At 58.8% G+C, this 23592-nt stretch overlaps 2 long non-coding RNA genes across 3 annotated transcripts; one reads left to right on the forward strand and one right to left on the reverse strand.

Annotated features, from left to right (window-relative positions):
- Positions 1 to 1695: 1695 nt before the first annotated feature.
- LOC141409788 (uncharacterized) lies at positions 1696 to 8671 on the reverse strand. Its single transcript, XR_012431954.1, has 3 exons — positions 8508 to 8671; positions 4918 to 8386; positions 1696 to 4672 (listed from the first exon to the last, which is right to left on the reverse strand). It is a non-coding gene; the product is annotated as an uncharacterized lncRNA (long non-coding RNA).
- On the forward strand, positions 8159 to 21988 carry LOC102143485 (uncharacterized). Of its 2 annotated transcripts, none has more exons than XR_010585332.2 (3): positions 8159 to 8295; positions 11055 to 19202; positions 19311 to 21988. It is a non-coding gene; the product is annotated as an uncharacterized lncRNA (long non-coding RNA). The 2 variants fall into 2 exon arrangements; XR_275096.5 differs by having other exon boundaries at positions 11159 to 19202.
- The last annotated feature ends 1604 nt before the right edge of the window (positions 21989 to 23592 follow it).

Below are 23592 nucleotides of genomic sequence, written 5' to 3' on the forward strand. Positions count from 1 at the left end.
GTCAATGAGTCTCCCCAAGAGCACGCCCAGCACCACAGGGAGCCCCTGGTCCCCCCCAGGGACTCCCCAGAGTCATAACCCTGCGGCGACCTCTCCTCTGATCTCTGACTTCCCAGCCTGTGGGGATCTTGGGGACTGTGTTCTGCTGCTGGGGTGCACAGGCCCTGTCTTTTCTTGGCTGTGCAGGGAGGGAGGGGGAGACACCACAGGGTGTCCTTTCCACCGAGGGCGCCGGTGACTCCAGCTTGTCTTTCTGTGGTTTTCATGTGGCTCCGGTGGGACCTGCGCGCAGCGGCAGAGGCCGCCCCTGGGGACTGTGTGAAGCTTTGCTGCTATTCCCCATTGGGTGGGGGGGTGCCAGTTACCCTCCCCCGCAGCTGTGGGGACTCCCAGGACCTTTGTCGTCAACCTTTGCCATCTCAGCCCACCTGGCAGGGGCAGAATAACGTTTGCAGGAAAGTTACAGACTTCCCGTCCCCTCAACTCTGCAGAAGAGGAGTTTGGTGGGGAGTTTTTCTAGAGTTTTCCCTCGGTCTGGGGCATAGCGTCACTGAAATGCCAGAGCAATCAGGGGCCAGCCCTCAAGTGGAGGCCTCGCCTCCCTACCGAAAGGCCAGGCCCGTTCAGGGAAGACCCCGTTCAGAGAAGACATGGGGGTGTGCGGGCTAGGCGGGGTGGGGCTGAGCGGCCGGGTGTCCAGCAGGGCCTTTGGGAACAGAGGGTGGGTCCCTAGGGAAGGTGGCAGTCACCATCAGCCTGGCGAGCAGTGGAAAGGGGACTTCAGACATGCTCGGGAGATGGAGAACCCCGTCCGTGAAAGAGCTCCCGAGAATTAGGGGCCAGGCTCAGCTCCCAAGGCTGCCCTGACAGAGGCCACGGGCTGGGGGGCAGAGAAAGATGCTGAGCCTCTCACGGTTCTAGAGGCTGGAATCAGGGATCAGATCAGGGCATCCTCAGGTCCCTGCCCACTCTGGAGGCCCGAGGGAAGGGTCCTCCCTGCCTCTTCCAGCTCCTGGTGGCCCCAGGCATCCCTCTGCCTGCGGCTATGTGGCTCCAGTCTCTGCCTCCACTGAAATGTGGCTGTCCTCCCTGCGTCTGCGAGGCTGACTTCCCTCTTCTTACAAGGATGCTGTCATTGGACGAGGGCCCACCATACTCCAGTGTGAGCTCACCCTCACTTGATTACATCAGCAAAGACCCTATTTCCAAATAAGGTCACATTCTGACGTTCTGAGTTGACATGAATTTTTAGGGGGGCCTGTTCAGCCCAGGACAGTATGTGGTTTAAGAAAGGGACTTCCCCAGAATGATCTGCCTGCCATCTGCATCCAGCTGCAGACCCTGGTTCCTGCCGTCTGGTCAGGGTTGGCCCTGGGTGACTGGAACCCTGTGTCCCCGCACCCCCAGCACTGCCACCCAAAAGGAACTTCGGGGACAGATACCATGGCTTAGGGTACCCATGGGGTCTTCAGAGGCTGAGCTGGTGCCCAGCTTGTTTCATCCCTCATAGACGCAGCCAGGCAGTGAGCGGCCGACGGGTGCCTCAATGTCCCATGCAGTGCAGCCTTGCAGAGCGGGTGGAGGCCAGCCCCCCAGGAGAACCACTTGTCCCTGCCCGAAGTGGGACAAACCTCAGCACCGAGTGTGTCCACAGATGCCAACGCCTCTCAGACGAAGTGAGTTGACTGTTAAATGTAACAATAAAAACGGTCTTGTATTTGGTATATCTTTCCTTTTTCATTTTCTTTTTCTAGCTGTTCTTCTTTACTCTATTTTGCAAAAGTTAGCAGTCTGCAGGGTGCTTCCTCCTGGCTGGCTGGAGAAGCCCCATGTACCCAGCCTTGTCCGAGGTCCTCTGAGCCCCCACGCCGCCTCGCTACGGTGCTGTGCCCTGACCCCAGTGTGGGAGGGGCCCTCAGAGCACATGTGCCTTCTTTTTTTTTTTTTTTTGTTTTTTTGAGACGGAGTCTCGCTCTGTCGCCCGGGCTGGAGTGCAGTGGCGCGATCTCGGCTCACTGCAAGCTCCGCCTCCCGGGTTCACGCCATTCTCCTGCCTCAGCCTCCCGAGTAGCTGGGACTACAGGCGCCCACAACCGCGCCCGGCTAATTTTTTGTATTTTTAGTAGAGACGGGGTTTCACCGTGGTCTTGATCTCCTGACCTTGTGATCCGCCCGCCTCGGCCTCCCAAAGTGCTGGGATTACAGGTGTGAGCCACCGCGCCCGGCCAGCACATGTGCCTTCTATGTGGTGAGGGGGGCATTATCTTGGGGATGCAACTGCAGTAATCAAGAAACTTACAAATATTTAGGATAAATTAACTGAGAACGCGTGCACTCACCGGCATGGCCACCTGCTGTCACCCGGGGCGTGCCTCCAGCCCTGGCTCTGCCCCCCCAGTTGGTGGAATCATGGAAGCAGGGGAGGGGGTGGTCCCCGGCTCGGGTTTGTGCCATGGAGACGCCCGCACATGCCAGGACACTTGCACAGAATGCTCCCGACGCTCTCCCGTCTCCAGGGCTGTGTGTAAGGGTCAGTGACAGAACTGTACACAGCGTGCAAGAGACAACTGCCCTCACTGCCACCTTGAAGGGCAGCCTGGACACATACTATCGAGAGACAAAGAACTCGCTGACGGCAGAAGGCGTCATGCCACATGCTTCGGTCTGTATACAGCCCAAATCCGGCAATGTGGCACGCAACATTGTCCAGGGGTTCGCTGCACATGGCAAAGACGTCCTAGAGGGTAAGGGTGACAGACACCTGTGCAGGAGGGAGGTCGCCTCTGGGGACCCTGGGGGAAGCAGGAGGGATGTGTTCCAGCTCACCTGGGTGCCCGTCTGGCCTCTCTCTGCCCAGAGTCCGCCCCCACGGCAGCAGACATGGGATGGGGTCCTAGGCCAAGGAGCACTCCACCCAGTGGGGCGTGGGGACTTCCCTCCTCTCAGGAGCTCAGAGTGAGCGGGGCCCCAGGGACCAGCATGCAGCTTTCGTCCCCAGCCACGGTCTGCTTCTGGCCCTGCCGGGACTTGGGGCTGCCTGCACATTAAATGGCCTGGGTTTGTGTCCTGGTAAGTCAAGACTGAGAGAGCTGCCACCCTTGTGGGTCACAGCTGCAGGAAATCAGGCTGTCGCCCAGGTCCAGGTGGGTCTGCCAAAATGCCCCGAGAGGCACGGCCTCGAGGTCAGCACCAGATGGGGCTGCTCCTGCCCCTGTGCCCAGATCAACCAGCCGCCCCCACTGGAAGGAGACATGCTCCCCGCGGGGGTCCGGAGCCCACTTCGGGCTCCTCCCCACCCAACAGTGGCTCCCTGGAGACTGGATGCCCCACCCATGCCCTCTGCTCCACTGCCGGGACCATCTTTGCTCTCAAGGACTGTGGAAGCCAGTAGAGAGGGGCACCCCGTCAACGCCAGCCGGACTCTGTCCACCCCTCGAGAGCCAGAGCTTTGGGCTCACTGTCTCCCCCCGAGGAACCCTCGCTGGGGCCACAGGAGGCTCGGGTCTCTGTTCCTCAGGGCCCCGGGGGACTCCTGCAGGCAGCAGTGTTTGCTCCGCAGGGCCTGCAGGGTCAGGCAGGGAGGCAGAGGCGACCACAGGTGGAGGCAGGTTAAAGGACAAGGATTCTGAACATGCCGGGGCTGGGTCCAGGCACCATCAGAACCAAGTCACCGGCTCCCTCTGGGAGGACAGAGCCGTGAGGGTTTCGGGGCTGAGTCACAGGTGGGCTGGGGTGGAAGGGAGGTGAGGGCGACACCCCACCCTCACCAGGTGAGGACCCTTCGGGCCAGGCAGGCTTCCAGTCAGTGAGGGCACAGAGCGGAGGGAATGCGGAGGGGCTGGTGGGTCATGTGGGGGGTAGGGTGGAGGTACTGGCTGCGCCACTGCAGCAGGCATCGCCCCGGAATGTGCTGGAATAACAAGCAGAGGCAGCATGGAGCAGGATGGAGGGCGGAAGCGCCGAGATAGGAATGTATGATCCTGGGTGGAGGCGCTGAGGCCTGGCCGGCATCTGGAACCTCCCTGAGGCTGGATCTGGGGGCACCAGGGGAGCCCACCACAGGGGGCCCCAGGTCACAATAAGGGGCAGCTCAGACCGGGATGGGGGCCCCCAGGTCGCCCAGGAGTGGAAGTGGCTTGTGATGCTGTGGCTGCTGCGCTGTGAGGGGCTCCTGGTCCTGCTGGCCTCCGGGCTACGCGTGGCCCACTCGCCTCTGCAGCTGCCAAGCCTCCCTCGGGGCTCCTGCTGCAGGGCTGGGCTAGAGAGGCCTGGGAATCCCAGCCGGCAAGGAAGCCAGGCCCAAGGGGGAGCAGCATGCTGGGTCAGGAGACCGGTCAGGGGCCTGGCCAGGCCTGGAGGCCAGCGGGCAGGGGCTGGCAGGGAGCGGGCAGAGTGCCCGCCACTGCGGGGGCCACCATGGAAGACTGTCTGGGTTGGGTTTGCCGCGGAGGCTCGCCAGCAGTGTTTTGACTCCAAGCAGGTTTCAGAGTGTGAACAGCCCCCGAGTCATCTGCTGGGTCCCTCTGCCAGAGGGTTTCTGAGAGACAGATGGCCACACGCGGAAGCCGTCGGCGGCGTGTGGGCCCAGCGATGACGGGGGTGCGAATCCCGCTCCGCCTCCCTCGGCGGTGGCAGGCAGTCTCTAAGTCCTCTCCCGTGTTCTCACTGTACCCTAGAAAGCAAAGCCCGAGTTCCTCAGCACGCTGCTAGGCGAGTGGGCAGAGCCAGGCCTCCCTGCAGGCACACACAGCTGTCCCTGTGCCTCCATGAGCGGGGAGGGACGCTGGCGGGAGCCCCCACCCAGGCGGCCTCCCCATCTGAGCCCGCACCCAGGCGGCCTCCCCACCTGGGACCCCCCCACGCGGCCTCCCCACCTGGCCCCGCACCCAGGCGGCCTCCCCACCCCGGCCTCCTGACCTCATGGAGCTGGGCTTGGCCACAGGGGGACCTTGCAAAGGGCACTTTGCATGGAGCCTGAACCCGGCCCGACTTTGCCTCCATGGTTTTCGGATTGAACAGCAGGGAACCGCACGGGGGAGGGGCCGGCTGAATTCCTCCGCGGGATCCGAGGGGCTGTGCAGACACGGGCCGTGACTGCGGGTCCTCCGTGGAGAAAATCAGTACCAAGTCGGAGCGAGTCCCCAGGGCTCACGTGTCACTCTGCACCCGGAAGGAACTCTCTGGAAATGCAGTACATCCCTGCAGAGTGGGACTCAGGGGCTCTTTGCTGTCGCTGTGCAGAAGGCGAGGTCTCAAGGGGAGAAGATCTGGAGGCTGGGAGCCCGCCTGGGCCTGGGTCCCCTCTCAGGGCTGAGGAGCCGCGAACCCAGTGCCCACGGTCGCTGTAGCCAACCTCACAGGTCCCACCTCCTGCCTGGCCATGCTTTTGCCATGCATTTCGCCCCAATGTGGCCCTGAGGCCAGTCCTGTGCTAGCCTGTATTGACACGCTGGCTCACTCAAATCGATTCTTGTCAAAGGCACTGCGGAAAGAACAGCTTTCCAAATAGAGCCGAAGAAGCCGCTTCCGCTGTGGGAGCCCGGGTGCTGGAGGGCTGCCCAGGCGCCTCCTCTCTCTGCGGCCGGGCATGGAGCTCCACCAGCAGCTCCTGGCTGTTGCAGGGCTGTGAGATGTTTTCGTTTGTTCAGCAGGAAGGTCTAGAGAAAGGGGCTGAAGGGGATGCCTGAGCGTCCAGCCTCAGCGAGGAGGCCAGGACCGAGGCCTGGATTCATTCCTAATGGGTCCTGAGGACAAGCACACGGAACCGGCTGTGTTCTGGCTGCAGACGGGCCTGGGAGTGCCCTGGCTGGCATAGGAACAGGCTCTGTGGGGCAGAGCGCAATGGACCTTCTGCCTGGGTGGAAGGGGCTGGTGTACGGCTCCGCGTCCCGGAGTCCCCATCCCAGCCCCTCAGCCAGCCCCTCTGCGGTGGCAGTTTCTCTTCTTGCCAAGACCTTGGACGGAGTCTGCACCCATCCCTGCACGCTGCGGAGACAAAACCCACAACCAGATACTCAGGAAGGGCCAGGGTCCTGCCACCTGCACGTTAGACCCTGAGGGTGACGTTTGCTCTTTGATCCTCTGGTCCTGTGTGCTCTGGGGGCCTCGGCCTGGGGTGGAAATGTTGATTCTTCCCTGTCTAAGACAGTGTGATTTTCAGACCAGCAGAGAAGGAAATGTCCTGTGGGGGTCCACCCACCCTCGATACTGTTAGGGGCCATGTGTCTCCCCCAGATCTGTATGCTGCAGCCCTGAGCCCCAGTGCCTCCACAAGGGACCTTACTTGGAGATGGGGTCCTCGCAGAGGTGGTTAAGGTAACATGAGACTAATGGGGCGGCCCTGGCCCAATCTGCCTGGTGTCCTGTTACGGAGCGGAGATGCGGACACAGGCCCACACAGAGGGATGACCTTGTGAGGACAGCAGCAGGAGACAGAGCCAAGGACAGAAGCCTCAGGAGCCAGTGGTGCCACACCCTGACCCGGGATTCCGCCTCCTGAATGGTGAGAGAGCCGTGTCTGCTGAAGCCCCCAGGCTGGGGGACTTGCTACAGCGACCCGGGAAGTCACACGATAGTCACAGCATGTTGCAGCTGACAAAGTGAGCTCCCTCCTTGGACACGCTCCTCCCAGCATTCCGGTGAGGTGGGGGCTGGCATGTCACCCCTACTCTGGATGAAGAGGCTGCATCACGCGGGGTGGGCACAACCAGCCCCCCAGCTCACTGTGGGCTACGGCACAAGTTCATTGCCTGCACTTTGGGGTGGGCACTCACTTGCCCCTGTTCCAGCCACTGTGCCTGCCGTGGCTCCCTCCTCACCAGGGCCTGTGACTATGAGGCATCCGAGGAGGACGTGCTGGGTGGAGACACCGCAGAGACTGACGGTGAGACTGGAGGAGGGGAAGTCACCATTTCTTCTCGAGAGCCCTGCGGGGTCAGGCCAAGGAGCCCAGGTGGCTGTGCGGGAAGGAGCCGCACTCTGCTAGGTGTGGGGGCTTCCCACCTGCACTCCCAGGTGAGCTGTGGCCCTGCCACACAGGCCTCTCAACCCTGTGCCTGCCACGCGGCCCTCTCGAGGAGCCTCCGGATGTGTCTGGGGAGCCCTGCTCAGCCTGGCCCCAGTGGAGTCTCCACAGCAAATCAGCACACGGCAGCAGCAACCACTGTGCGCCTGTGGCCCTGAGAAGCTGCGAGCACACAACGTCCTGGCTGGAAAGAGGGGAGGCCTGGGGTCCGGGCAGCTTGCAGGGCCAGCTGTGCACCCAGTGACATCCTCATCACCGCCCACGCCGAGCACAGCAGAGACCCCCAGCCAAGGGCAGAAGGAGCACACGGTCACAGGAAACCTTTCCTTCCAGCTCTCTGTGCCTGCACCCCGCACTTCGTGTCTGGGGATGAATTTAATCTGCATGGTGACCTCTGAGGTGGGCACCGCCACTGTCCGAGCTCTGTAGACACGGAATGTGGTGGGCAGTATGGTGAGGAAGCAGCAAGACTTTGAGTGGAGGGGGTCTGGCTGTGGCTTCCCCTCTTTGTTGAATGGTGTCTCCACAGAAAGATCTGTGTCCCAGAACCTGTAAAGATGACCTTATTTGATAAAAGGGTCTTTGCAGATATAATCAGGTCAAGACCCGGCGGCGTGATCATCCTGGGCTGTCAGGCTGGACCAGCGTCTGATGTGAAGGACAAGCGCCTTTATCAAGAGAAGAGAAGACTCAGGGAGAGCCACATGGAGAGGGGCCAAGGCCATGGGAGGGCCAGGCAGGGATTTGAGGGAGGCAGCCACAAGCCAAGGAACGCCTGGGACACCAGAGGCTGCCAGAGACAAGGAAGACCCCCCTGCAGAGCCTCCGGAGGGGGCACAGCCCTGCCCACGGTTTAATTTCGGGCTTCTGGTCCCCAGAGCTGTAAGGGAATCAGTATCTGTCGTTGAGGCCACCTGGCTTGTTGCGGGAGCCCCAGGACACGTGCCCACTTGGCCACACTGCCCTGGCGGATTGTGGTCGAGTGCCCAGGGTTCCGGCCCCAGCGCCTGCACTCCCGACCACACAGGAGGTTGACGCCCGCCGGGAAGTCTGCGCACGGCACCCTCGCTCTTTCCGGCTTCCAGTGCTTCCTGCGGTGCTCTGTGCACGGGAGAGCTGCCGGCTCCCATCCCCAGACTCTCAGGGCTGAAAGGTGACATCCAGCAGCAAGCAAGGGCCCCGGTCTCTGCGACAGCGTGGTTGAGAGTTGGTGCCGGCCAGACCAGGTGTGTTGGCTCATGCCTGCAATCCCAGCGCTTTGGGAGGCTAAGGTGAGAGGATGGCTTGAACCCAGGAGTTCAAGGCTACAATAAGCTATGCTTGCGCCACTGCACTCCAGCCTGGGCGAATGTGAGACCGTCTCTATAAAATACAATAGAGGGACAGCGAGTCAGTGCCACACGATTGGCCCTTGGTGTATTTCCCCTGCCCATCAGTGCTACCCCAAGGAACTGAGTGAGCAAATGTGTGCCTGTCTGCTCACCTGCTTAACACACAAAGCGTCTTGAAAGCAGGGCCGCACCCAGCATCTTCCCTCCCTCAGGTGCCTGGAGTGTTGGGCTCCTGCCGCCCCAAACCAATGCGACTCAGTGGACATAGGTGAGCACTGGCTGACCAGATCATGTTTAAAGGAATCCTTTAGGGGAACCACTCTGCAAAGAAAAGAACCCTCAGTAACTCACTTTTAGTTAAATGTGGACTTCACCTTATCAGGCTTCCGAAGGTGGATTTGCAGGAAGCTGGGGTGGTGGTGTGTGGGGAGGCGTGGGTGCCGGTGGGATTCTCCGCAGGTGCTGCTGGGCTGGGCAGTGGCTCTGGTGGGGAGCGCTGTGGCTCCAGGCCCTGACCCGGCTCCCGCTGGGCTGACTGTGGCAGGGAAGAGCCATTTTTCACAGTACGTGGGTGGCTTCACACCGGCCCAAGGCCAGTATGTTCCATGGTTCTTTTCGTGGATGGAATCAGCCGTCAGCTCAGCCCAGGTGACTTCCAACCTAATCTAAACAAGGTGGGGTCGGTGGACTCAGTTCTCACAAAGAAAGACATGGTGACGCTGGGCGTGGCCGGGTGAGGCAGGGGTGGGGAGAGGCTGACAGCCTCTGCCTCTGCCTCTCCCTCCGCAGGCACCACCCGCCCCAAGCTCACGTGGCCCTTCCGGGCGTCATGTCTTCACTTGGTTGTGCCAAGCAGCAGGGGCGCGGCTGTCCCAGTCCTCACACCCTGCCCTCCTCGGGCAGCCTGGGCGTCTGCTCCTGTGCACAGAGCCCCCTCCGCCAGGCACCCCCCATCCACACCCCCCATCCACACCCAAAGGCAGGCCCAGGTGCATGGCTTGGGAGACGGAGTCTATTTGGGGCGATCCCTGAAAGCCCAGTGGGAAATTGGGGTGGAGGGAGCGGGCAGGGCCAAGTGGCCCTGTGAACGAGTGGCCTGCCTCCCAGGGGAGCCCCGGGTCCTCTCCTTGCTGGCTGGCCCTGTCGTGGACATGAGCTCTCAGGTTTCCAACGGGCTGAGCATAGCGGCTGAGGGCGCCCTCAGGCAGGGGCAGGTGGGCTTGGGCCAAAGAGAAACCTCTTGCCCCATAGGGGACACGGCAGACAGCCACCAGGAGCCGGAGCGGAGGGGCCAGGCTGTGCTCAGCCTCACGACACACGGACGTTTGCTCACAGCTGGCGTTAGGAGGGCGCTTCGGGCACCTCCAGAGCTGGGATGGGGTCAGAGGCTGCCCCTGCCCAGTGAGAATGAATGCCCTGGGGCCGTGTGGGCTCTTGGCCAGGTGGTGCCAGGATATGCCTGGATTTCAGAGTAGGTGGTCAGGGCGGCCCCCTGCTGGGTGTCTGGACAGGGACCATGGAGCCGGGGCGACTGGGCTTCAGCTCCAGTAGCCGCACAACATCCAAAAGCAGGGGGGCCTTGAGGACCCAGCCCTGCTCTCCAGGCAGCGGGCACTTGGCCCCAGAGCCCCCCCTCGCTCGGTGCGAGGCCGAGCATCTCCCGAGCCTGGTGCCCACCCCGCCACCTTGGCCTCTGCCCACTCCGTGCCAGCTCTTACTCTGCCACAGGCCCGGCCCCTCTCCCTTCCAGCCTGGGCCCCACTGTTGCCTCCCATCATCGCCCTCCTGGGTGACAGCCTTGGGGAGGGTCTCTGGCCTGGGCTCTGATCCCAGGACACGGCTCTTCCTGCTCCTTGGTGGCCTTCCTGGGCCTACAAGTCCGAGACCATACCCATGGCCTGCTGCCCGCTGCTAGTGGGCCTCAGATTTTTCAGAAAGACGAAGAGGCTTGGACCAGCCCAGAGCAGCTTTCCAAGTGAGGCCATGGTCACGAGCAGTCCAGGGTCCGCTGCCCAGTGAGGGTGGGACTGCAGGCTGGGCAGGGACAGCAGGCAGGGGTCCTTCCCCCAACACAGCCCTCCCTGCTGTGTGGGCCTCTGGGGTCCTGCCTTACGGGGGTCCTGTGTCACCTCAGTGGGGAGCAGGAGATGAGCCCGGGGCTCGGGGCTGCCATCTCCACCCTTGGTCTGGGGCTGAGCTGTTGTGGAGCAACTCAGGGACCACATGTTTGTAATTTGGGGACAGTTCTGCCTTCCTGTAATTTTATTGTATTTAGTAAATGCGGTTTAATTTTCTTCCTGTATAGACTTCTCAAATAACTACAAATCAAAAAAGAGCTTGCAGGCCCGTCGGGGCAACCCTGGCCTCCAAGGACCCAACACCAGGCCCGTGGCACACACTCATGCCCGCTCTCACTCCCACACACTGTCATACCTGCACTCACGCCACGCACACAGCCACACACACAGTGGGCACACTCACACCCCAGTCATGCACAAACACACATCCACGCACCTCCCTCTGTGGCTTCCTCCCGCAAGTCCCCGCACCCCCATGCACCCCCGTAGAGTCCCCATCAGGGCTGCTCCCCCTGCCCCCCACCCGCAAGTCCCCGCACCCTCATGCACCCCCATAGAGTCCCCATTAGGGCTGCTCCCCCGTCCCCCCCCAACCTTGTCATTTCCCACTTCCGTTCCCAGCACCGGCATTCGGCATTTGCCGTGGGCCGAGGGCTGGTGCGACAGAAGCCCTGCCAGCGCCACGAGCTGACGCCCGTGTAAACACGGCTGTTCGGCGCACACAGGAGCCGCCTCTGGCCTGCCAGACACTTCCTGCTCAGAGGACCACAGACCTGAGGCTGGCTAGGACGAGAGGACCGCGGCTCACCTGCCATCAACAGGCTTGCAGGGGCCCCTCGCTGCACCCAAGGGGCTGGGGCCGGGCCGACCACCGAGAGAACTCACCGTGCATCCCCTGCCAGCCTCTTGCTCAGGGGCAGCCGGGACGTGGGCAGCCGCCTCCCAGACTCCAGCCAGGGTCCCGGATGTGGGGAAGGCCACCCATCAGGCGAGTGTGTATGAGACATGGGGACAATGGGGGCACCCCGCGGAGACACCAGCTGTCCTGCCACGTTTTCCGTGTGCTGGATCGGGGGTGGCTGCAGGCCGGCTGCTTCCCCTGGCTCATCTGGCTCGCAGGTGGTCACGGCTGTGCGGGTCTGTTCCTCAGCTTCCGGGGGTGCGAGGCAGTGGCAGTGCAGTGGCCCTAGTGGCTTTATGCTCCCGGCACGGCTCCGGGGGGGCTGCCGTGGTGACGATGCCTGGTGGGGCAGCACTCTGTGCCTGAGTCTCCCAGGAGGCCCGCCTGGAGTCTGCAGCCCATCCTGGGTCCTGTGATACCCTTTCCCTGTGTTAAATCCCTTCCTGCTCAGAGTCCTTGGGGCCACTCTGCCCTGCTCAGACCCATCTGTCATGAACCCTTGAGTGAGTGGTGCTGCTGGGGGCTGGTGCCAGGAGGTACTGGGTCACCTGGAGCTGGGAGGGTGGGCAGAGGAAGTGCCACATGAGGAAGCTGCAGGGGTCTCCATTCTGGCCACACAAAGTGCCCAAAGTGGATAATGCTTCCGGGGGAGTGGGGATGACTGGAGGGTTGGAGGGATATCTGGGATGGCTCCCTGGGGGCAGTTCTCTTGTGAGCGTCTGTGGGTGTGAAAATCCCTGTCATGTCACCTTCCGGGATGTCCATTCTACTTCAGTGCCAAGTGTAAGTACACAGTGCCTGACTCACACCCTCTGGGCATCCGCTCCTGTGCTCAGAGCACCCTCCGCCAGGCACCCCCCATCCACACCCAAAGGCAGGCCCAGGCGCATGGCTTGGGTGACGGAATCTATTGGGGGCGATCCCTGCAAGTCCAGTGGGAAATCAGGGTGGAGGGAGTGGGCAGGGCCGAGTGGCCGCGTGAACGAGCAGTGTCCTGCCTCCAAGGGTCGCCCCAGTAGATGACCAACTGTGTGAGATCATCTACCTGTTCCCCCAGGTCACAACAAATCCATCCCTCCCCAGCCCGTTTCCAACTTGATTGAAACACCCCTAAACGCTCCACAAAGTACCTGCGCAGCCCTGGGCTCCAAGAGGCTTGGTCAGGGGTGAGCTTAAAGGAGAGCACGCATGTGCACACACACAGACCCACCCACACAGACACATGTGCACACGCATGGATCCACACACACACGTACACACAAGCTTGTATACACAAACACAAGCGCTCACAAAATCACACACGTGCACACACACTTGTGCACACAGTAACTCATACACACGAGTAAATGCCTACATTCACCTGACAACACAAACATGCATGCATACAGCAGACACACATGCACACACCTGTGCATACCCATGAGCACACAGCGAATATCTGTCCACAGCCGAATCCATAGGTGTGCATGAGAAAACACATACACAGATACACATGCATGTAGTGCACACAGACATACACAACGCACATACACAAGCACACATGAGGGCACACACGGAGAGATTTTGGTTCTTTGCTCGTAAATCACTAATTATAATTTTGTAATTATAATTACTAATTTTGGTTCTTTGCTCGTAAATCACTAATTTGCTCGTAATTAACTAATTAATTCACTAAGTAATTCACTAATTAAATTCACTAATTAATTCACTAAGTAATTCACTAATTAAATCACCCATCAGCTCCTCCGACAAGAGTGGCATGGGAGCCTCCTGCATGCCAGGTGAGTTCTGAGTGCTGAAGCTCCCACAGGAAACGGTACGTCCCGGGAGCAACAGTCTTGAAGACTATGGATGGCTTCCTTGTCTTGCCCTGGCCAGAGGCGGGGCCCTGGGTTAGCACAAGGCTTTCTCAGATGAAGTTCCAAAGTTTCCCCATAAAAGGAGCCACTCCGAGCTAGCATCGCCCACGACATCCTTCCAGGCCCGGCTCCCCTGGGCCACGTGGAGGGAGCGGGCAGGCGGGTCTGTGCAGCGGACGGGGGCACCCTCCCCGTGTAGGGAAGGTGCTCTGCTCTTCCCACCCTGGGGCTCCATTCCCCGAATCTGGCCCCCACCACCCTCCGTGGCACCCAGCTACGCCCCTGCCGCTGTCCTGTTCATCCTCTCACACTTTTGGGGGTTTGGTGGCTTTAGCATGGCCTGTCCCCTCCAGGGACCCACCGACCTGCATGCCAGGGTTTACTTCAGCCTCATCTGGGAAGGGAGCAGCCCTCGGGAGGCCCCTCGAGTACACAGGAAATGAAGAAGAGAGAAAATGAGGCTGAGCTGCTCTGATTGGCCCAAGGGTCCTGAGTTGGAAGATGACAAAGAAACCCCTCCCTAGAGTCTGGACTCTGCTTCCCCAGTCCATGGCCATGTGGCTCAGCAGCTGGTGCGGGGGCACCCAGGAGGATGGGGACCCTCACCCTCTGGGGACTGAGGGCCGGGAAGCCCACTGAGCACTCAGGGTGTCCTGCCCCGCCCTGGAGAAAGTGGCTGGAGCCTGCACCCTGGGTTAGAGGGTGAGGCCAGGGAGCCAGGCAGGTACCAGGCCAGCTCCTGCTAGGCCACCCTGCAGGCCATACCTGTCTCTCACGTCACTCAGGCCTGGGAGCCTCTCCCTGTGCTTCCTCTGCCAGCACATGTGTGAGTGTGTACATCACACACAAATGACACGTGTGCACAAAGATGTATGCACACAGAGGGATGTACACACACTTACACAACATCGTTATGTTACAACGCCCTCTTATGCCTGGAGACATTTGGGAAGATGCTTGAGTTGTTTGGTTACCCCTTTCTAACTCGCCCATCTCCCAACCGTTCACACCTTGTCGGCCCCCAACCCCAGAGCCTCCAAGTCACCTCCCAGGTGCCACTGTCAGCCCTGACACCTCCTTCCTGGGCAGGGGCTGTGAGGAGACGCCTCCTTCCAGGACGGGGCACCATCCGGGCAGTAACATGGGCCACAGTTGCCCCGTGACCCTCCCTACACTTTGTTGCTGTCCCAGCCGCAGGCCCGGCCATGACACACAGCAGCTTCTCCAGCCAGCTATGCAAAAAAGGAACGCGTCCTCCCTGGGCCCACGGCTGGATGGCCACATAGCAGGGGTTCCTCCACAGCTCAGTGGTGTTACCCTGGGATCTGAACATGGCAATGGCCTGGGGCCTGATCGCGAAAAGGGAAAAGCAGTGTTACCAGGGACATCCTCCTGGGGGCTTTAGAATCTCCCCCTTGGAGGGGAGGAGAAGAAGAGGGAGGGAGAACTGCCGGCCCAGCCCCACGAGTGGAGGGTGCACCGAGCCACTGACCTCTGGTCCCTGCCCACCTGGGAGCTCCTCCCTCACAGGCAGTGCCAGTCTGTGGCAGGGGTCAGGCCACCTGTTCTATTTGCCTTTAGTTCATAGCCTGATCAAAAGGTTAATGAGTTCAAAGTTACATTCCTTATCTCATTTTTAAGATTGAATGAGGACTCAGAACCTGCACCTGGACCAGTGACCCTGGGCATTCTCTCCCATCATTGCACAACCACAGAGGCTTATATCTCCCTGCCGGCCTTTTATTAGGTGCAGCCACGGGTCCTTTGCTTTCTTATTCACCGCTGACGTCTGTACTAATGACGACACGCTTTCGAATGCCAATTGGCTGACTGAAGTACTAGCCACAGGTTTGTTTTTTTTTGTTCACACCCAGAGAATATGTCCTGGCAATACACTCCTGTTGGGCGTTATTATGCAGTGATGCTATATGGCAAATGTGCTCCAGGAATGACACACTCACAAGGCAGTGTTTACCTCCTGTAAAAAAAACCCACAGAGACAAATAACTAAGAAAAAAACGTGGAAGAAAGATGTAAAGGATTCATGCCTTTAATATATAAAGAGTTCTCAGAATAAATAAGCACTTCTCTACTAGAACCACCCCCTCCTGCCCTTAGTCCAGATTATTTGGGTGTGCTGACCTAAATTCTTCACCTCCAGAGATTAAACATGACATAAACCTGGCCAATGAAGGGCTTCCCTGGGACAGTGGCTGGAACTATCAGGGAAAAGATGTGCTTTCTCTGTAGACTGAGTTGGTAAGATGTTAGCTACCTGTCTTAGTCTGCTTTGTGCAGCTATAACAAAATATCAGTCTGGGTAATCTATAATGAACAGAGATGTATTGTGTGCTCTCCGTGGCATCCCCCGCCCCGCCCTCCGCTGTGTGCTCTCCCGTGTTGTCCCCCGCCCCCCCCCCGTGTGCTCTCCCATGTCATCCCCTGCCCCGCCCTCCGCTGTGTGCTCTCTGTGTCATCCCCCGCCCCGCCCCCCTCTGTGTGGCTCCCATGTCATCCCCCGCCCCACAACCCGCTCTGTGGCTCCCATGTCGTCCCCTGCCCCGCGACCTGCTGTGTGCTTTCCCATGTCGTCCCCCTTATCCTGGAGCCCTCTCCCAGCCCCACTGCTTAGTGGGTGTCTGCTGTGCTGAGATTCTCCTCTCCGCTCTCCCTTGCCCCTCAGCCCCTGCAATTGAAATGTGCCTGTTCTGCCCATGTCTCAGAGCAACCTGGCCCGACTTCGCCGTTATTTCAAGGGTGACCATCAGTGTGTGTGCCCTGGGCCTCAGCTTCATCTCTGTGCCCTGCCCTCTTCGATGCTGGTGTTGGTGGAATCGAGTCTCCCCAAAACTCACATCCCCCGGATGCTCAGAATGTGACCTTATTTGGAAACAGGATCTTTGAAGATATCATCAGTTAAATGAAGATGAAGTCAGACTGGATTCGGGCGGACCCTCATTCCAGTGGCTGCTGTCATTATAAGGAGGCCGCGGGAAGACGTGGAGACGGAGGCAGCGATAGTACCTGGAGAGACGTGTCTACAAGCCACCGGACGCCAAGGCTTGCCAGCAGCCACCAGGAGCCAGGAGAGGCATGGGACAGGTCCTTCCCCACAGCCTGCAGAGGAGCTCGGACCTGCCAACACGCATTTGGGCTTCTACTTTCCAGAACTGTGGGGGAACATGTCTCTGTGGTTTTAAGCCCCTAGTTTGCATTTCAGCAGCTCTAGGAAGCCAGTACAGTACTGAAGTCAGTATTGATTTAATCGAAGTTTCATTTTTAACTGCATGGTACATGGCATCTCTTGTTTTTCCCTAAGCCGGTCGAGCCTGGTTTAAAAAGAACAAAAAGAACTCCTGAAGAGTAGCATGTGGCCCGCTCAGGAATGCAGGGGCAGGGGCAGCCGCAGGGGCAGGGGCAGCGGCAGCCACAGGGCCCTCTGCGCCGGGGCCCGCCCCAAAGCCGCCTCACCTGCGCCTCACACCAACTTCAGGATGCTGGGACCACACACTGCCCCATAAAGAAATGGAGGCCGGGCGCGGTGGCTCACGCCTGTCATCCCAGCACTTTGGGAGGCCAAGGTGGGTGGATCACCTGAGGTCAGGAGTTCAAGATCAGCCTGGCCAACATGGCGAAACCCCATCTCTACTAAAAATAGAAAAATTAGCGGGGCGTGGTGGCGCGTGCCTGTAGTCCCAGCTACTCGGAAGGCTGAGGCAGGAGAATCACTTGAACCCGGGAGGCGGAGGTTGCAGTGAGCCTGGGTGACAGAGCGATTCTCTGTCTCAGAAAAAAAAAAAAAAAAGAAAACAGAAATAGAGGCCCAGGCTAATGACATCCCCGCCAGGGGTGCCCAGCAGGGACAGTCGGAGCGGGAGGAACCCAAAGTCCACCTCTTCCCACTGCCCAGAAGCTGACCAGCCCCAGGCTCGTGAGCCAGCTCCGGCCACCAGCAGTGATCGAAGAAAGAATCTTCCAGCCCTTGTTCCAGAATCAGCCGGGCATCTCCCTGGGATCTGCCAGGCATGGAGTGAGAACCTTCCCTGAGGACATGGACTGTTCCAGGAGAGGGAATGATGAAGATTGGGACATCCAGGCCCTCCACTGCTTCCTGTCTTTTAAGTGCTGGAGCTTCTGCTGGATTCCATGTTACAGATCATATCACATCCTCCATTCTGTGACATCTCACCTCCGCTGTTGGGACATCACCCTGGGAAACCAGGGTGGCCCATCCCACCTGAGAAAACTGAAGCAAACCCAGCTAGTTTGAGGATCTGAGACTCCTGTGGTTCCAATCCTGTGGGCCCAGGTCCTGAACCTTCTTGCTGATTTCAGATCTGCAGTTCATTTGTGTAAAAACGGTTCTGGAAACTTTCTTCCAGGCCTGGGAGTGACTGAGAAATTCCTGGCCCTGAGGAAGAGCTGATTGGACCCTCCTGGTCCAGCTGGTCCCAAGGGGCTCTGCCCAATTTCAAACTGTCACCTTGTTCTCAGTAGTTTTGAAATGAGCTGTGTTTTACAAGAAACACGTACTTATTTTTCCCCATCACACTTTCGTTCTTTCTGGTTTAACAGGGACCACAGTGGAAATGCCAGCAAGCTGGTGGTGTGCTGATGCCACTGGGCCTGGTCCCACATCACGGCCTCCCTGTAAAGTGTCACTTCAGAGTACTCTGTCATTGTCATTAGCCGATCCCAATGACGTCTGTACTTGCTCATGCCATACGCAGTCCATGTGTTTTCTTTTTAAACAAACAACAATACCACCCAAAACCACAACAGCCAGGTCAAAATGAATGACACCCCAGCAGACCACACTGCAGGGGCTGGGGCTGTCCTTAGGGCCCTGTGTCCTGCTCAAAGTCAGGGGCTTCCATGGGTTGCCTTGGCAACCCAGGGACTCGGCTCCCTACTCTTTTTTTCCTTCTTTCTTTCTTTTTTTTTTTTTTTTTTTGAGATGGAGTCTCTCTCTGTCACGAAGGCTGGAGTGCAGTGGCGCGATCTCTGCTCACTGCAACCTCCGCCTCCCGGGTTCACGCCAGTCTCCTACCTCAGCCTCCTGAGTAGCTGGGACTACAGGTGCCCGCCACCTCGCCTGGCTAATTTTTTTGTATTTTTAGTAGAGATGGGGTTTCACCGTGTTGGCCAGGATGGTCTTGATCTCCTGACCTCGTGATCCGCCCGCCTCGGCCTCCCAAAGTGTTGGGATTACAGGTGTGAGCCACCACTCCCGGCCCTTCGCTCCCTACTCTCTGTAGCTCCCAGACCCTGCATGGTAGCCAGGCCCGCGGGTCCCAGGAGGCGTCTGGGGCCCTCTGCTTAAAGATCCCTCTCAGTGGCTCTGCCTGTGGTCTCCGGAGACCCCTCCTCCACAGGCGGTGCTGGCCCACAGGCACCAGGCCGGGCATCCAGTCTCGACTCCGACGGCTCTCAGATAGCCAGGCTGTCTCAAAATAAGCTCCTGAAATGTGGAGACATGGCTCATCGAGTGGCAAATGTTGGCATGGGACCGGGGACTGTGAGAGAGGCTGGGGCTGGATGAGCTGGGTCAGGCGGGGCCACAATCTCACGCTGAGCTGTGGTGTCTGTTCCACGGGGCCTTGCAGGGCATGAAGAGAAAAGGGCCCCCGATGCTGCCGCGCCCCCCACCCCCATGCTGCCACGCGCCCCCCCCATGCTGCCACGCCCCCCGCATGCTGCCGCGCCCCCTACCCCCATGCTGCTGCGCCCCCCACCCCCATGCTGCCGCGCCCCCCACCCCCATGCTGCCACGCGCCCCCCCATGCTGCCGCGCCCCCCGCATGCTGCCGCGCGCCCCCCGCCCATGCTGCCGCGCCCCCCCGCATGCTGCCGCGCCGGGCTGTTCAGTCGGGACACTGAACATTGCCACAGTGGAATTCTAGGCAGACAACTTCAGCTAACAGTTCTGCTTGCCATTTGGTGACCTGGCAAGACACTTCCTAGATAAGTCTGGAAAAGGCAGGACGCCTCATCCTGTTTTAATAAAAAGTGAGTAAGAAAACGTCAGCTTTGAAGAGCATTTCTGGTGCTTTTTGTTTTCACCTTTACATACTTACTTTCTTGATTTTCTATGGAATCTTTTCTATTAATTTTTAGACTTAGAAAAAACCGGCTTCATAAGAGAAGGCCCGGCAGTGGAGGGAGCATTTCATCGTGTTCCATAGACGCAGCTGAAATGGACGGAGACCCATCCGGAAGCCGTGGAGAGAGCCAGTGTCTCCTCAGCCCGCCCCAAGACAGGGGTCCTCCTCTCTCCCCCACGATCCGGGCTTGGCCTCTCTGGGCTGTGAGACTCACAGGTGAAATGCTTCAACCTCGGAGGCCACAGGGACCTTCCACCACAGGCCTCACGTTCGTTCCTGCCACCCGCTTCCCATCCCAGCTCCTTCCTCCTCAGCTTGGCTCCAACAGCCCCGAGTCCCTGCCTCCCTTTCCCTGTCATCCTTGTCTGGCCGTGCCCAGCGCCATGAAGCCAGAACAGAACACAGTGCTCTACGCACACCACGGGCAGGCAGGCAGGCAGGCACTGGGCAGCAGGTTGCAGATGGATGTGGATGGTGCCGAGGATCCCCACTGGGTCTGGCTTCCCAGTCTTGGCCTCTGCTCTTCTTTCTCCTCTGCTGAGAGCCTCTGCTCAGCGTTCAGAGAGGGAAGGTGTGGGTGGCTGCCTCCTGCCCCATGCCCCCGCCTCGGCCCCCACCTCTTCCCTCTCCTGGAGCAGTTAGTGTCCTCAGAGAAGGTCCTCGCTCAGTCCACGCCTGGCGAATCCCACGGAGAGGCCCGGAAGCAGTTCCCTCCACGGCCAGCATTCTTTCCTTACTCATCATCTTATGCTGTTACTGTCTCCGTAACTGGAACCGACGGTCCTCGAGAGAAGGTGTCTTGTCCCTCCCACCGTGCCCACAACCTTCACGCGGTGCCTGACACAGAGCAGGGCCTCTCGAGCCTTTGAGGACATCTGGAGGACGACTCTGAACTCACCCTCGCGTTGCACCGTCTCACCTCTCTCTAGGGGCCTGTCCCTTCCCACGGTGACCTTCGAAGCATGTCTGTCTGTCACCATGTCCCGGCACAGTCTGGCCATGCTCACTCATGTCCACCCGCTGACTCATTGCAGCTGGCACGCTTCTTGCAAATGGCAGAAACTCACACATTTTTTGCATGAGTAAATAGTAACCAAAAAAAAAAAGATGGTTTACGTGCTCTACACTAGCAGCCAGCACGTCACCTGGAAACACCGAGACGAGAGCCGCCACTCAGACATCTCCATCTCCTGGGATCCGCGCTCCGTGTGGCCCTGGCAGAGTGCCCAGGATAAAGGGCATGGCCAGCACCTGCGGCCTGCTTTGGGCCCCAGTCCTGGTCCCCGCATCTGGACGAGGCTGTAGCATCCCAGAGGCTTCTGCTCTGCCTCTGGGGACCTTTGCTCCATTTGCAGAAGGTCTCCTTCTTCCTGCAGTGAGGCGGGTGGTTACTCCAGAGCTGCCCGCTCAGCATAGGGCGACCCCCTGCCAGGCTGTCCATGGTGCTCTTCCTAAGTGAGCCCCCCCACCCCCGGGGGAACCCCTGGCTCTGTTTGGGGCCTGGCAGACTCTCCCTAGGGCTGGCCCCTTCCTGCACTCCCCTCCCCTGCCCTCCGACCTCAGCATATGGCTCAGGGACACAGACACCCAAAGGCCTCCTCTTGGGTCCTCAGCCTTGATCTCGGCCACGGCCCTGCTTAAATATCAGGAAAACGCATTGGCCACATAAATAATTCCTCACTAACGGCAGCGACAGAAATCGGAACCAGCAACCCTAGAGGGCTGGAGGGGGGGGGCCACCTGGCCTGTGAACAGGCACATTGCTGCTGCTTTGCTGGCCTTCGTGGTTCATTTAAGCGGCCTGCGGAAGGCCTCGCCTGAAAGTGGGTGCTGTCTGAGATGGGGAGGGGCCCTGTGCCCAGTAGGACCCACACAACTGTGGCAGCCACAGAGCCACAAGGAGCCTCAGTGTAGGAGGCGAAGGAGACAACGTCCCGGGGGCAGACGCTGGGACTGGGCAGTCTCTGGTTTGACCTGTTCACCATGGGTTATTGACTTAACCTGTGGACAACTGGGCCATTCTTTGAGGGTGGAGGGGGTTGGGGGCTTTTCTTCTACCTGCCCTTCCCAGGCCAGGGCCGCGGCTTCCTGACCTAGTGCACACGTCTGTCAAGCTCTCCAGATACAATGGGGCAAAATGACCAATGTGGCCCCCCGGGTCCCTGAGAAGGATGCCACTGCAGTGGTTAATCTGATTTTCTGGCACCTAAAGCCACTAGGCTGAAGCCTAAAAGAAAAAACGAAACAAAATTTAAAAAGTACAAAACCACCTGAAGCAAAGCCAGGAGCATAGGGAAGGGCCTTAGGCATCAAAGAGGGGAGGGGAGGGTCGGGAAGAGGAACCTGTCTGACTCCTGGCTGCACCAGGAGATTCCTTCCTCACCGAGGGCGGCGCTGGGGCCAGCTGCGCACCCATCCCTCTGTAAAAATGCTGCCCCACGCTCCACTCTCTGTGTTTATCAATTTATTTTGAGAGTTTTATGACACGCTTGTGGCCCACGCTGCAACTATGAATATTAAACGAACCCATTTCCTGCTGGGGTTTCCAGTCTTAAGGCCTAAAACACAAGATGAACTCCAGAAACATGGCAATCATAAGGCAGGCTGAAGAAACTCCACGTGGAAAGGAAAACTGTTTTCCACAAATCTGTAATAATATGCAAACCATAATAATAAAGTACCATTCCTGCAGACTTTGGGAGCATTCCTTCCATTACGTTCAGTGAGGAGTTTCTCGAATCATTTGCTTGTATCCTTAGACTCACACCATGTGTTTTATTTTTCCTCATAATGTGTTAAAAGCATGGAAGACCAGAAAACAGAAAGCAAATCAAAGCTTCTGAAAGGAAATACAGCTTCCGGGGGTCAAGGACACAAATAACAATGAAAGACAGTGGGTAGCAGAGGCCTGGTTGAAGCACAGACTTAGTTATGAGGGTGCCAGGGGTTCCCCCACTGGGGAGACGGGACTGCAGTTCCAAGCTTGCCTTTTCCTCTGTGCTTCCTGCCTTTCTCTGCAGAGCAAGCTCCTCGCCTGCGGGGCCAGGGAAGGGAAAACAGGATGGCCATGGTTGGCACAGGGCTGTTCGGGGTTTTGGAAGCTCAGGGCTGGGTCGAGGTGAAAGGTCAAGGGCACCTGAGTGTGGGGACCTGTTCTGCGGAGGCAGGTTTGGCTGCAGTTTTTATTTGGTGCTGATGAACTGTTTCCAAACAGCCAGCCAGGTGTTTGCAAATACCTAAGACCTTTTGGAAGACGCTGGCTAGGGTGGGAGGGGTGGGGAAGCCTGGTTCCTGTATGAGGGGGGCAGATATTTTAAGTCACAGGCTGAGGGACTGAATGGTGAGTGTGATCAGGGGCCTGGTTTCTCCCCCACCCCGCCTTTTATCTTTGTTCTTTTTTGAGACAGGGCCTTGTTCTCTTGCTCAGGCTGGAGTGCAGTGGTGCAATGACAGCTCACTGCAGCCTCAATCTCCCAGGCTCAAGCCATCCTCCCACCTCAGGCTCCCAAGTAGCTGGCCCCACAGGCCTGCGCCACCGCACCTGGCTATTTTTTAAATGTTTTATAGAGGCGAGGTCTTGCTATGTTGTCCAAGCCGGTCTCAAACTCCAGAGCTCAAGTGATCCTCCTGCCTCAGCCTCCCAAAGCCCTGGGATTACAGGCGGGAGCCACGGCGTCCAGCCTTGTTTTTGTTTAGCTCTCCTAGGAGATTAACAGGGTGTTGGGGCCTCCAGAAGAAAAAAAGGCAGATGTCAACTGTTCAGCTGAAAGGAACTAAAAACATTCCCCTGTATACTTGGTGTATAAACCTGGGACAAAGGAAAAAGCACTTTGAAGGATTAAGGGAAACTTTGGGACTCTTCATTTCCTTGAAAGCCTTTGAAAACCAACTGACTCCCAAACAACCCCCGTGTGTGTGTGGGGGGGTGGGGGGGCGATTGGGAAATCTGTAGTCAGACTGCCGGGGCGAATCAGGAGAAGCTCATCCTAGTTTCTCCGGGCCCTCCTCCCAGGCGTCCGCCCAGGCAGGAAAGCCTCCCGAGAAGGGTTCCAAGTTTTGTGCCAACTTCCCTGAATTCTCGTTCCCCATTCTGTGAAGTAGTGTTATTTAACACAAGGAAAAATGACCCTAGGCGCGATCCAGAATCTAACTCCCAACTGTGTCCTCAGGCTTAAAAAATACCTTCGCCCATAGCCTCTGTCTGCCCTGGAGAAAACGTTTTACGTTCGGATGAGGCAGCGGCCGCGGGCAGGGAAGTGGTCCCGCGTCCCCGTCCCCTCCCCAGGCGGCCGGCC

This window comes from Macaca fascicularis, chromosome 3 (assembly GCF_037993035.2).
Source record: "Macaca fascicularis isolate 582-1 chromosome 3, T2T-MFA8v1.1".
NCBI lineage: Eukaryota > Metazoa > Chordata > Mammalia > Primates > Cercopithecidae > Macaca > Macaca fascicularis.